The sequence below is a fragment of the Capsicum annuum genome, chromosome 1 (assembly GCF_002878395.1).
Source record: "Capsicum annuum cultivar UCD-10X-F1 chromosome 1, UCD10Xv1.1, whole genome shotgun sequence".
In the NCBI taxonomy this organism is placed as follows: Eukaryota; Viridiplantae; Streptophyta; class Magnoliopsida; order Solanales; family Solanaceae; genus Capsicum; species Capsicum annuum.
The window spans coordinates 245,870,583-245,875,153 of record NC_061111.1 but is presented as its reverse complement, the minus strand read 5'-3'; the positions used below and the strand labels follow the sequence as shown (position 1 = coordinate 245,875,153).

At 34.7% G+C, this 4,571-nt stretch overlaps 1 long non-coding RNA gene across 1 annotated transcript; it reads left to right on the top strand.

Moving 5' to 3' along the window:
* Window positions 1-30: 30 nt before the first annotated feature.
* Window positions 31-3,449, top strand: LOC124897144. The gene is made up of 3 exons (XR_007053788.1): window positions 31-372; window positions 2,113-2,236; window positions 3,178-3,449. It is a non-coding gene; the product is annotated as an uncharacterized LOC124897144 (long non-coding RNA).
* Window positions 3,450-4,571: the final 1,122 nt, after the last annotated feature.

Below are 4,571 nucleotides of genomic sequence, written 5' to 3'. Positions count from 1 at the left end.
TTGATTATCATCTATTATCGCGATCATCAATTGAATTAAGGGAAGATTTCATCACGTTTTTGATGAATTTCTTAGTTGTTGACGCAAAACTCCAAATTTACTTAGGGCTTTATTTTATCCCCAAATTAGCTTTGTTTGCACCCATTTTTTGAGGATTATGATTTCTTGATGATGTGTGAGTATTGGGTTGGCCTCAGAAATGTGTTTTTCATAAGTGAGACTAATTTGAGGTTTTTGATGTCGTTTTTGGAATCAAAGCACAATAGTGCAATATGGGTAACGTTTGACTTGTATTAATGAGTAAATTATATTTTTGATAGCATGATGGCATTTTGGGGATTGTGAAGTGAAGACGAGCATGTTGTGAATGATGTAAGTTTTGCGGTTTGACTTTGAGATAGGCTTTTATCTACATTTCTTTGAAGATGATGTGTGTTATGTATGACATGTGAATATGGATGTTACGCTTGATTATGAATAAAACAACTTACTATTGATTATTGATGTTTGGGGAATTAGATAATGATTTTGGACCCGTAAGGTGAAATGTTTATGACCCTTTTAGAATACTATTGCCTTTTTCCTAGGTTAAGCTAATTTGTAGCATGGATATGATAGTATGCTAGGTTTGGGATGTGGTTTATGAGTTGGAATCATGGTTAGTATGCTTAACCTTAGTTGGGATATTCTAGTGATCTTGAAACCATAATTTGGGTAGTGTTGGCTTATATGCCCATGTTTCTAGGCTAAGTTCATATCTTAGGATTGGTTATGGCTTACTTGACATCTAGAGGTTAAACTAGATACCTTAGCCTAGTTTGGGACATAGTTTACCTAATTATGGAAATTGAGGATTAAAAGTGGGATCTTGACCCACCTTAATCCTAGATTCGTATTTTTCCATTGAAGACCTTAGACGCTTGTTAAATGCTTAGAGAATGGCCTTGGGAGCATGTTGGCTAACTGTAGTAAATGAGTTATAGTGATGAAATTTGAGGTGATGTATATGATTGTTGACTACATTATCGTTAATGCTATGTATAGCTATGGATTGTACTATTAATTAAGCCCATGACTATGTTAACACTTAAATTATTGACTAGACTACTATTTTGAACTTTGGACTATGATATTACTAATGTTATAGATTTCCTAGTAACCAAACTAGTGATTAGGCTAGAAAGCCCTCTTGTTGCTAATATTGTGAGTCATGATACTAAGGGCTCTAGAAGGCATATTTATTGACTACATGAGAAGCTATGCAACTAACCATGTTGAATCCGATAATGCATTATAATATTCATGTTATATGCATTCATATATCTATGGATAAATTATCCTTGACGACGAATGATGGGTTATGAAGGTATGCTCTTCCTCACTTCTCTTTTACTTTAACCCTTGTGGGCCTTGTCATTTACTTTAGCCCTCGTGGGCGCTCGCATTTTACTTTAGCATTTGCGGGACTTGTCTTTTATAATTAGTCCTAAGGCCATGAGTACAATGTTGTGATTATTCCAGACATATTATTTGGCCAAATATCGTGTTATGATATTGGTTGGATATCCTGGAAGTATTTATCCTTGTAGAGAATACGGTTGTAGAATATAGATACATACATATATATATATATATATTTATGTTGCTTATGATTGCATTTACTGAATACTGGTGATGGCATGCATAGATTCAATACATTTATGATTATTGTATCGGCATTGATGTGATCCTAGCTAAAATACGACCTTAACACTGTTGTTCCTAAATAAGGGTGAAAAACCACCTTTCACCATAACAATGGATTTCTTTATATATTAATTGCCTATCAAATGGAAAATTTATACATATAATAGAGGTTAAAAATATTGTTTAAAGATTTTACCGCGACAAATTTTGGTCCATGACTTGACACTATTATTTACAACGGTCGTGAGAAATTCTGATCCTTTCTACATTTTTACAATGATTTAGTACTGAAGATCATTTCGAGTAACAAACTTACGGATTTACACTTTTTTAGCCATTGCATGAGTCTGTGCACCTATTATATATATATATATATATACACACACACACACACACACACATGTATTGATGGTTATGATGATATAGATACCCAGCATGGCCAAAGATCGTGATGATGACATTGATACTCGGCAAGGCAGGAGGATATTGTGATGATGATATTAATACCTGACAAGGACAAATGATGTTGAGATGATGATACATATACCAGGTTCGAGTCCAGATGATGGTTTTGATATTGATTATGTACATTGGATTCATTCTTGCATGCGTATCGTCTATCACCAGTATGTGCCTATGTTTATCAGCCGGTATGGGATGGTTGCATAAATATAAGTGATGACTGTGTCTTGTATTGTTGTGAGCTGATTGAGCTTTTCGAGCCTGGGGCGGTGGGGGAGGAAACATATAGGCTCGGTTAGGTATTTGATTGTCCATAATAGCCGATTACTCGCGTCATTATTGATATTATTATTATCATTGTTATGATCATTATTATGGCTAGTTTATAATAGATTGGTTATTGATTCAGAAATTGAGATTTGAGGTAAGTTTTCGGTCTCTTCTATATTACGATTTCATTATTATGCATGATTACTTTATGTCTACCTATGTGGATTAGAAACCCTGAGCATGATAGTATTAAATCTTGATAGGATTTTAATGATGCCTTACAATGAAGATATGATGATCTAGGTTGTGCTTTGAGATGACCTTGTATCTATACACACACACATATATATAGATATATGTAGCTATGGTATTACTGTATATCCCTTCCTTCATTTGTTCAGATTGTATATTCATTCCTTAGCATTGTATATTATTATGTATTCTTCTTTCATTTTTTATTCATATATTGGCTAGAGAAATACGGTATAGTGTTGAGATTCCTAAGTATGTCTGGAATAAGATAGGGCACCCTTATTACTTACTTAGCCTTATTTTGTTGATCTATTGGATATGAACATGATAGTTCTTACCATCTCATTGGTTTGTTATATGATTTCTTGACTCTTGGGTGTAGTTTCCATTCTGTTTATATGTTGTATATATCTGCTTTATCTTTGGAGCTCAGTTGGGAGTTGCCTACTGAGTACCATTCGTTTGGTACTCATACTATACTTCTGCGGCTTACAAATTATAGTACAGGTTATCGCCGTTGATGTGTGTGTCGTGCGGAGCAGCCATGGTTCAAAGATACAGAGTTAGCTCCCGGCATTCGGAGTATTACTTTCTTTCCTCTTATGTATAGACTAGTCTCTATATTGTATTCGGAGATAAGTTATATCAATATAATTTTTTTTAGCTTTTCCACTTTTCTACTCTTATTATATTAGAAGTTCTTGTACTGATACCACCAGATTTTGGGATTTATTCATGTATTTGAACTTTTGTTATATATTATTCCACATTCTTTCCTTATTATATTCGCTAGTCTGTTACTATCCATTCTGGAATATGGGTTTGGCTTGCCTACAGGGGTTATAGTAGGCGCTATCATGACCTAAGAAATTGGGTCATGACAGTATTTGGATAATTTAGAAGGAGAAAGCAGTTCAAATAATATAACAAGAGTGTCACGGTCAATATATTCATTGTCTACTTAAGGACATGTACTCTAATTTTTCTTGTGCTCTTACTTTGTCTATAGGCGCAATAACATAGAGGAAAGAATAAAATTACTGGACGACATTATTAGACTTGGTTCAACTATAACTATTCTGTGGTGTTTGTGTGGTGAATTTAATGCACATTACATAGTCATGATAGAGGTGGCCAGCCTGTTACTGATAAAGAAACTAGGGACTTTCAGGATGCCTTTGAATGAGTAAATATAGTGGATATGAAAGTGATTGATCGATAATTCACCGGGACGAAAAAGTACATATGGAGTAAAATTGATAAAGCTTTATGTAATGATCTTTAGTTGATGAATTATGGAGGTGTCACTCAATTTCTCGATAACTACTTTTCGGATCATTCACCTATAATGCTTTATACTGTAGTAGGAGGTACACAACCCAAAAAGCCTTTTCGCTTCATTAATGCCCTGGCTGGTGAGGATAGGTTCCTACCTATAGAACAGAGTATCTGGTCAAGGCACATATTCGGTACAGTTGTGTATAGAGTATGGAGAAAGTTACAACTATTCAAAGAACCCTTACAATATTCGAGTAGAGAGAAGTTGGGAAGTATTGAAGGAAAAATTTGTAACACCCCGTATTTCCCTATCATAATCTAAGTCCCAGTGCATGAGTATTCGTAAATAAAAATTTCAAAATACTCATTATTTTTCAGTTTAGAGCCGGTCAATGCGTATGAAATTGAATTAGATTTCCAACGATATAAAATTCGCCTAAATCCGATAACCGGGTAAGAAGTTATGAAAATTTTAAGTTTTAGTCGTTAAACACCGTCATTCAAGCCAGTAGCGCGTCGCGGAGTATGCCAAAATGACAATTGTCACTTTCCAGTGAGGTACCGCGGTACCGACGCGTCGCGCCATAGCTTATTTTCACATTTGTCAATTTCCAGTGCACCAA